The following is a 10,629-nucleotide window of genomic DNA, read 5'->3' as shown; positions in this document are numbered from 1 at the left end:
CCTGGTGACAAATGGGATGCAGGGTCAGTGGGACACTGGGGAGACGGACTTGCCTACTCTCCTTAGGATTATTGCGGCTTGCTGGATGTGTGGATAAAGCACTCGTGGTTTTTGCTCGTTCTCCAGTTTGAGAGCAGCAAGGGTAGTATCACTGCAGTGGCAGCGGCAGTGGCAGAGGAGCTTTTGGTTGCCTCTGGGAGCTCCACCTTTGAGAAACATAGAGCCCATGCTACTGGGAATGTTCAGCCAGTGGGTGGGACAGCTGCACTGATGGCCTGAGCCAAGGACTCCCCTTGTTGGTGAGTGAGGGTTCCAAGGCTTACAGTGAAGAGAGACTTAACTCACCTCTGTATGGTGGCTGTGGTGTGCTAAAAACCTAGGCAAAGCCCTTAGGATCTTTGTTTCTTCCCCAGACCAGGACAGCAGGGATAGAACCACTGCTGTGGCAGTGGCAGATGGGCTGTTGGTTCCCTCTGGAAGCCCATCCCTGGAGAAACTCAGAGACACTACCAGTGGGTGTGCTTAGCCATTGGTGAGGCAGCTGATCTGAAGTCCTGAGCTGGGGGCCCTCCCTGCCTGGTGAAGAGTAGGGGTTGGGAACTCACAGGGAGGAGAGAATGGACTCCTTTCCATATGGTGGCTGCCATGTCATGGAAGTGCCAGCATAGCGACCAGGTTCTTTTCTCCTTCCCTATTCTGTGGGCAGTTAGGGCAGTATCACTGCAGCTGCAATGGAGGAAGGGTTGTGGGTTGACTCTGGGATTTCCTCAGATAAATGCAGCGCTGCCTCTGAGGTTGGGAAAGGGTCCTTGTGCTGGAGTCAGGAGGCATCACTCAGTGAGGAAAAATGGAAATGGGGGCTGATTTAAAAAACAGTCTGGTAGCTTTTCTGTGGGGTGGCTGCACTGTGCTGGGGCTCTGCACCAGTCCCTAGTCACCACATACTTTTCAGAGCTTTAAGGAAACAATAGCAAGGGCTGAGAGAAAGCAAAGACGGTGGCCCATCCCTCCTTCTAAGACTCCATCCTAGGGAAGTGCAGGGCTGCTATGGGACCAAGAGTCCTGGCAGGGGATGGCTGGAGTCCCAGGCCAGTAGGTCTTATCTTGTGAGATGCAGTGGAAGCAAGGCCTATAGACTGTCAGTGCTCAGCCTCCTGGATTTGATTCCTTTCCTGGGGACATGTGAGGGAGCCTAACCACTTTGTCAGAGCTGCAGCCACTAATGCTGGGATGCCAAAGGATACAAGCCTCCTGGGACTCTGTGTGTGCGTGACTGGTGGCTCTTCTCCGACTCCATATAGCTCTCCACATCAGTCTGAAAGCCCCAGCGGGGAGAGCTCACAAGAGGATCTCCTGAGCCCAGTGTTGCAAAGATCCATAGAAAAAGTATGGATCCACAAGGTCCCTCACTCACTCACTGTTTCCCTGCCACTCCCAGGTGAGGATTGTCCTGTCTTGCTCCTCCTTGTTCTCCATGGGCAAAGTTTATTTTTGATGAATCCCAATGTGTCCACCTGGATGTTTCAGTTGAAGATGTAGTATTTATTCACCACTTTTTCTTCTCTCTGTTAGAGTGGAACACACTAGCTGCTTCTAGTCAGTTATCTTGACACTTTTCTTGATGTTTATTCAGTGTCCAAACATTCTTTAGTCAGCACATGATGAATTCTGCCAGGACTGGGTCCTTTTCATCAAGGCAGTGGATTCCCATGTCTGGAAACATTATCTGGGAGCTAGAGCATCAAGACTGCGAGGTGCTCTGTTCTACTGTGGCTGAGTTGGTATCCAAGTTGTAAGACAAAGTCACCTTTTTTTTTGGGATGGAGTCTCACTCTGCTGCCCAGACTGGAGTGCAGTGGCTTGATCTCAGCTCACTGCAACCTCCATCTCTCAGGTTCAAGTGTTTCTCCTACTTCTGCCTCCCAAATAGCTGGGACTACAGGTGTGTGCCACCACACCCAGCTAATTTTTGTATTTTTAGTAGAGACGAATTTTCACCATGTTGGCCAGTTGGTCTTGAACTCCTGACCTCAAGTGATCCACTCACCTTATCCTCCCAAAGTGCTAAGATTACAGGCATCAGCCACCATGCTCACCTGACAAAGTCCTCTTTACTTTTGTTTCTCCCCTCCTCAAACAGAAAGAATGAGTCTGTCCTGGAGCTGTGAGCTGGGCTGCCTGGGTCTGGGGGAGGAGTAATGCAAGCACTCCCTTGGCCACTCCCACTGGTACCTCACTAGGTCATATACACACCAAGTCTGCTAGCTCCAAGCCTAACACAGCACCAGGACCTCCCTAGGAATTGCAGTCTTTGTGGCCTAGACTACCTTTAGAGTTACTTTTGGATTCCAAAGCACTTTAGCCTGTGGTGGTAGGACTAGCCAGACCCAGGTTCTTGCTGCTGTAATGGACAATTCCTCTTTGCCTAGGGCAGGTTTAAATGTTCCCCCTGTAGGTGCTGGTTGAATTCTGCATAGTGTTGCTTTCTACTATGACAGGGCAGCACTGATTTCCAAAGCAAAGTTCCACAATCACTGTACTTTTCTTCCCTCAGTCACACAGATTTTCTGTCTGCACCATCTGACTGCTGCTGGGGCATGAGGAAGGGGTGGTACAGGCAATTCAAACTATCTTTCCTACCTTGTTTGGTGTCTCTTTCTTTGATGTGATGGTAAAAGCAAGTATTGTAATTACTTACCTGATTTTTGGTTCTTTTGAAGGTGCTTTCTTGTGTAGATAGTTGTTCTATTTGGTGTTCCTATGGGGAGGAAGATTACTGGTGGTTTCTATTAAAACATGTTTTTCTGATTGAGAGGCCATGGCGAAGAGAAGATGGAGACAATACTGGAGCAGCAGCAGCATTATCATGAGGAGAAGGAATGGCTTTTGGAGTCATGGCCAAAGAGATGCTCACTAAGAAGTCCATTCTCTGGGACCAGATCAATTCTGATTACCTCACTCGGGCCATACAAGATAGGTATATGGAGATCAGTGGGAACCTGAGGGATTTGTATGATGATAAAGGTGGATTACGAAAGGAGGAGCTGAATGCCATTTCAGGACCCAATGTGTTTGCTGAATTCTATAATAGACTCAAGTAAATGAAGGAATTCCACTGGAAGCACCCAAATGAGATCTGTGTGCCAATGTCAGTGGAATTTGAGGAGCTCCTGAAGACTTGAGAGAATCCAAGTGAAGAGGCACAAAACTTGGTGGAGTTCACAGATGAAGAGGGATATGGTCATTACCTCGATCTCCATGACTGTTACCTCAAGTACATTAACCTGAAGGCATCTGAGAAGCTGTCCATCTTTGACCAATTGTTTGACATTCCTAAAGAAAGGAAGAATGCAGAATATAGGAGCGTGTTCCTCTGTAGATACCTAGAGATGCTGCTTGAGTACCTTCAGGATTACACAGATAGAGTGAAGCCTCTCCAAGATCACAATGAACTTTTTGGGAAGATTCAGGCTGAGTGTGAGAAGAAATTGGAGAACGGGACCTTTCCTTGTTGGCTGAAAGAGACAAGCAGTGCTCTGACCCATGCTGGAGCCCATCTTGACCTCTCCACATTCTCCTCCTGGGAGGAGTTGGCCTCTCTGGGTTTAGACAGATTGAAATCTGCTCTCTTAGATTTAGGCTTTAAATGTGGCGGGACTCTAGAAGAGTGAGCCCGGAGACTATTCAGCACCGAAGGAAAATTCCTGGAGTCACTTGGTAACTCTTTGCCAAAAATCCCGAGTCAAAGGGCACCAAGAGAGACACTGAGAGGAACAAAGACATTGCTTTTCTAGAAGCCCAAATCTATGAATATGTAGAGATTCTGGGGGAACAGCGACATGTCATTCATGAAAATGAGTGCAATGCAAGCAAGCAAGGACAGCAGAAGAGCAAGAAGAGGAGGAAGAAGAGCAGATTAGTGAGAGTGAGAGTGACGATGAAGAGAACGAAATCATTTACAACCCCAAAAACCTGCCACTTGGCTGGGATGGCAAACCCATTTCGTACTGGCTATATAAGCTTCATGGCCTAAATATCAACTACAACTGTGAGATTTGTTGAAACTGCACCTACTGAGGGCCCAAAGCCTTCCAGCGACGCTTTGCTGAATGGCATCATGCTCATAGCATGAGGTGTTTGGGAATCCCAAACACTGCTCACTTTGCTAATGTGACACAAATTGAAGATACTGTCTCCTTGTGGCCCAAACTGAAATTGCAGAAGACTTCAGAATGATGGCAGCCTGACACTGAGGCAGAATATAAAGACTCAAGTGGGAATGTTGTGAATAAGAAGACATATGAGAATCTGAAAAGACAAGGACTGCTTTAGTGTTCAGGGATGTAGCTCAGCTTTTGGGCTAGTCCAGGTTTCCCTGAGATCTGCTTTTTCTATTTCTCCCAACCAAATCCTCTTAAAGACCCTTTGCTACATAGTCCCATGGTCTATCTAGCATGCATCTTGTAGAAACAAGGCATGCTGGCAGATTGCAGGATTGGGGTGTATTTTATCTGTTTTATATTTAAAAAGATTCTGCCAGACAATTAAAAAAATTTAAAAAACATGTTTTTCTGTCTCCTCCCCATATCCCATAAGTTTTAGTATGTTATGTTTTTGGTTTTGTGTGTCTCAAGATATTTTCTTATTTCTCTTGTAATTTCTTCTTTGAATCATTGGTTATATAATAGTAAGTTGTTTATTTTCCACATATTTGTGAGTTTCCAATTTTTCAATGACTGTTGATTTCCAGTTTAATTCTGTTGTGGTCAGAAAAGACACTTGGTAGGATTTCAATCTTTTAAAATTTGTTAAGACTTCATTTGTAACTTAATCTTCTCTACAGAATGTTCTGTGTGCACTTGAGAAGAATGTATATTCTGCTCCTGCTGGAAAGAGTTCTGTATATGTCTATTAGGTACCATTAGTCTATAGAATTGTTCAAGTCTTATATTTTCTTATTGATCTTCGATCCAGTTTTCTATTCATTTTTGAAAGTGATGTATTAAAGTCTCCTATTGGTGTGTTACTCTTCATTTCTTCCTTCAATTCTGCCAATTTGTTTTTTCAAATATTTGAGTAGCCTTCTTTCAGGTGCATATATAAATGTATATATATGTTATATTTGCCTGGTGAGTAAGCACTTTATCATTATACAATATCCTTTATCTCTTGTGATAATTTTTAAGTCTATTTTGTCTGATATAAATGGGGCAACCCTTGATTTCTTTTGTTACCATTTTTATGGAATATCTTTTCCCATCCTTTCACTTTCACCCTAGGTCTGTTTTGACATCTAAGGTGATTCTCTTGTGGACAGCATATAGTTGCATGTTGCTGGGTTATTTATTTATTTATTTATTTATTTTTAAATTCAGCCACTCTACTTCTTTTAATTGAGAACTTAGTCTTTTGTATTTTCAGTAATCACTGATACAGTAGGAGTTACTATTGCCAGTGTGTTAGCTGTATTTTCTCTGTCATGTGACAATATTGTCCTTCTTTTTTTTCTTTTGCTGCCTTCCTTTGTGTTTTGGTAATATTTTTGTATTGGCATACTTTGTTTCTTTTATCATTTTATTCTGTGTATTTTTTTATGTGGTTACCATGGGGCTTGCATATAGATCTCATAGTTATAGCAATCTATTCAAAGCTGATAACAACTCTACTAACATACAAAAACTCTACTTTTTAAAATATTTGTCTACCCCCACTTTGTTTTATTGATGTCACAAGTTACATCTTTATATATTGCATAATCATTAACATAATTTTATGGTTACATTTTTCATGTTTTGTCTTTGAAATTATTTTTATTTTTAATTATAGCCTCATGACATTTATACATATTTCTAGTGTACATGTGGCATTTTGATATAGGTATACAATGTATAATGATCAAATCAGGGTAAATGAAGTATCCATCATCTCAAGCATTTTATATCCCTTAATGCTAGAAGCATTCCAGTTTTTCTTTTTTAGTTATTTTAAAATATACAATAAATTATTGTTAATTATGGTTACCTTATTGTACTACCAAATATTAGATCCTATTTATTCTATCAAACTGTATTTTTGTACCCATTAACCATCCCTACTTTATCCTCCTTATCCTCTACCCTTTCTAGCCTCTGGTAACCATCATTCTATGCTCCTATTTTTATGAATTCCATTTTTTTATATCCTTCATGTAAGTGAGAACATGTGGTATTTGTCTTTCTGACCCTGGCTTATTTTACTTTACATAATGTTGTTTAGTTTGATTCATATTGTTGCAAATGGCAAGATTTCATTATTTTATGGCTGAAAAGTATTCCACTGTGTATACGTACCACATTTTTTTTTTACCCATTAATCTGTTGATGGGCACTTAAGCGGATTTGAAATCTTGGCTATTGTGTATAGTGCTTCAGTAAACATGGAACACAGGTATCTCTTCATTATACTGATTTCCTTTCTTTTGGGTACAGTAGTAGATGTTAAAACCAAGGAGCAGTAAGATTGCTGGATCATATGGTACAGTTCTAGTTTTAGTTCTCTGATCAATCTCCGTATTGTTTTCTACAGAGGTTGCACTAATGTGCATTCCCACTAACATTGTACAAGTGTTTTCTTTTCTCTTAACCCTCTACAGCATTTGTTTTTTTGTTATTTTTGGCTTTATGATAATAGTCACTCAAACTGGGAGGAGAAGATATGTCATAGTGGTTTTTACTTGCAGTTCTTGATGATGTTGAGCATTTTTTATATACCCGTTTGTCATTTGTATTTCTTCTTTTGAGAAATGTCTATTTAGGTCTTCATTTCTTAATGGGATTTTGTACAGTTTTTTAGTATTGAGTTGTTTGAGCTCTTTATAAATTCTAGTTATTAATTTTTTGTCAGATCAGTAGTTCACAAACATTTTCTCCCATCCTGTGGGTTTTCTCTTCATTTTTTTTGATTGTTTCCTTTGCTGTGTAGGTTTTCATCTTGATTTTGCTCATGTTTGCTCTGCTTGCCTGTGCTTTTGCGGTCTTACTCTAGAAACATTTGCTTAGACCAGTGGAAAACTTAATATCATTAACATGTCCCTACTACCCAAGGCAATATATAGATCCAATGCAATCTCTATCAAAAGAGCATAATATTCTTTACAGAAATATAAAAAAAATTCCTAAAATTTACATGGAACCAAAACTATCCTGAGCAAAAAGAACATATCTGGAGGAATCATATTACCTGACTTCAAATAATACTAGAAAGTTATAAGCAAAAATGCATGATACTGGCAGAAAAATAGACACTAGGCCAATGGAGCAGTATAGAGTACCCAGAAATAAATTGATATATCTACAATGAACCCATTTTTCATGAAGGCATAAAGAACATACACTGTGGAAGAGAGAGTCTCTTCAGTAAATTATGTAGGGAAAAGTGGATATCCATATGCAGAAGAATGAAATTAGACCCCTATCTCTCGGCCATATACAGCAATCAAATCAAAATGAATCAAAGTCTTAAGATCTAAGACAGAATATATGAAATGTACTGGAAGAAAACACTGAAGAAACACTATATGTTTTGTCTTCTAAATTCTACACCAAAATTAAAAGTCCTCTTTATATCACTATTGCAGTATTACAGTATTCTATTGACACCACCATGGAATTTTTTTTTCAAAAAGTATCTCTGAGAAAGGGTTATTATACAGTTTTTAGTTCAGATTAAAGGTGTTTCTTCATTTTGCCAAAGCCGTCTCATGAAAAGTAAACATTTCGAACCATTTTCAACTGGTTTTCTTCTGATTACTAAAACTCCTCTGTTAAGCCATTTCAGACTTACTTGTATCTTTTAAATTAGAACAGATCACTAAGCTGTTCCCTCTCTGCTGTTTACTCTACTCTTTTTATTACCTCCTACCATCAAGCTTTTTTCCCCCTGTATTTTTTATGGCCCTTTCACTACTGTGTATCTCCCACAACATGTATCTTCCTGTGCTTCCTCAGTTCGTAAGTCTCATCTCACACCAGAGCTCTCCAAGGTAGCTGAAGAGAAAAAGAAAAACATAGTGAAGTTAAATTCTCTTTTGCCAGGATTCCCAAGGCCAAATTTATTGTCTACCTTATTACTGCAACCATTCAAGGCCTAGTTCTGCTGCTCATTCCAGGCTAATGTGGGTACCATAGTGTTCAGAAGGATCAAGGATGCTGAAAACACTTGCCATATAAATATTGGTTAACTTCACTCAGATCTCTATATGCTTCCAAATTTTTCTTTATGTCCAACTTGGAAAACTTAAGACAGATTTAAAATTTCTAATGCTTACTATATGCCAAGTTCTTTTTTCAAATATTTCACATGCAACATGGTATTTAATTTGTACAAGAACCTATAATTAAGTGTTTTCAGTGTTCCTTTTTTACTAAAAAAATTAAATTAGGAGAGGTTGTGCCTTAATGGAGGGCACACTACTCCTATGGAACACACTCAAAATTAATAAAAAGAGGATTATCTATGGACCAAGGAACCAAAAATTCATTAGACATAAAGCAAGGATTGTGATTAATCTGATTCTGTGTATTTAAGATTGCAAAATTCCTAACATTGGCCATTTCTTCAAGGACTCCTATTTGTTTTTAAGTATAGTATTAGAAACAAATATGTGGGCAATAGGTGTAATCATTGCTACTGGGGTGCCAGCTACTAGGTCATCTCAGCTGACAAGAAATGCACGTGTAAATGCTAATCCCTGTGTATTCACATATTTACAAGTATTTCTATTTGTAACTATCTGTATCTATGTGAAGCTAAACACAGGTTCATATTGATATCTCCTACTATAAAGCCTCCTACCCTTGCTTATTGTAAACTCCCACCCCAACAGTGAGAAACATGGTTCCAACCAACTGCCATCCATTTACTTAATTTTTCAATTCTACTACATATGTATAGTAGTATTGATCTAATTAACCTATGCCTCGAAGAGGGAAAAATCTCTATCAACTAGAGCTTATTGTTTATGAATACTTTCTTTTGCTTTTAATCTTATAGTCTCCATTTTCTTCCAAGGATCTTAGGTCAATAGCTTTGTCCTCTCCCTGTTTTAGTGAGATTGTTTCATGAATTTATAATACAGTTAGATTTATTTGTCACATTCTTTATTCCATGCCAGAATTCTCTTATCTCCTAGATAATGTTTTAAAATTTAGATACTTTATGTTTCACTCCTTGTTTTATAAAAGTCTATGGGCTTTGATAAATGCATACTGTCATGTATTCAACATTACATTTCTGTAGAGAACAGCTTCATCATCATAAAAAACAAAACCAGTGCTTCATCTATTTCATCCTCCCTTTCTCTTCCTGAACCACTGGCAACCACCAACATTTTTTACCATCACTATAGTTTATCTTGTTTTAGAATGTCATGTCATTGTGATCATAAAGTATATAGCCTTTTCAGACTGACTTGTTTTACTTAGCAATATGCATTTAAGATTTGGTCATCCCATCTCATGTCTTAATATTTTATTTCTTTTATTAATGAATAATATTTCATTATATTAAGATACCACAATTTATTTATGCTTTGATCTACTGAAGGACATTTTGGCGGTTTTCAATTTTTGTTAATCAGCAGTAACAGTGCTATAAACATTTGCAGGCAGATTTTTGTGTTGACCTAACTTTTCACTCAGTTTGATAAATACATAGGACTGGAGCATGGAAAAAGGAAGGTGAGCCTTAAGCATCTTGTTGTCATACCAGAAAGTAAAGAAGTGCTCAAAAAATGAAACAAACCCCACAATAGTAGATGGTATGTCAAAAGGACACAGGAACTGAAAGTGCTCTAAATGGTGAAAGCTGGAATAATTTGATTAATAAAATAAATAAATTAGCAATGTATTATAACCCAAAGTAAAAAAATAAATATTCATGAGTCCATGTTACCACAAGGAAATGACTGGATAAATAAATGAGGAAGAAGAGTCCAATTTTTGTGCAGAAAAATTGTAAATAATTTATGTAGATAGTAATTCCTCAATGAGAAGGAAGATAGCTCTATGCTCCTTAAGCGGGATATGAACATACTCATTTCTTTCCAAAGAGTACAGTATGGAAAGAGGGAAAAAGAATAACTGTACAGTAAAGAAACCTGACAGTTGCTACCTTGGCAGAGTGGTCTAGATCAACATCAACAGTGATAGTGATGTTTATATCATGTACCCTTGATACAATGTGATAAAAAAGGCACTTTACCTCTGTATTCTTCTTCCCATTCCCATATTTCCAGACTAATTATTTTAAAATTATCATATTTATTCCAATTAAGGAACATTCTACAAAATACCGAACTGACAATTCTCAAAACTGTCTAGGTCATCAAAACAAGCAAAATTTAGAAACTATTAACAACCAGAGGAGCCTAAAATGCTATGATGACTAAATGTAATGCCTTAGCCTGGATGGGATTCTGAAACAGAAAGAGGACATTGGATAGAAACCAAGAAAATCCAAGTAAAATATGGACTTTAGTTAATAATAATTTGTCAGCATTGTTTCCTTAATTGTAACAAATGTATCATACTAATGTAAGACACTAATAAGGGAAACTAGGTGTGGGGTGCACAGGAATTATCTATAATATAT

General features: G+C 38.7%; 1 pseudogene; it reads left to right on the top strand.

Moving 5' to 3' along the window:
• Positions 1-2,832: 2,832 nt before the first annotated feature.
• Positions 2,833-4,408, top strand: LOC101052386 (splicing factor 3A subunit 3 pseudogene; annotated as a pseudogene).
• The last annotated feature ends 6,221 nt before the right edge of the window (positions 4,409-10,629 follow it).

The sequence above is a fragment of the Saimiri boliviensis genome, chromosome X (assembly GCF_048565385.1).
Source record: "Saimiri boliviensis isolate mSaiBol1 chromosome X, mSaiBol1.pri, whole genome shotgun sequence".
Classification (NCBI taxonomy): Eukaryota; Metazoa; Chordata; class Mammalia; order Primates; family Cebidae; genus Saimiri; species Saimiri boliviensis.
Note: the sequence above shows the minus strand (reverse complement) of the source record. Positions and strands in the feature narration are given on the sequence as shown.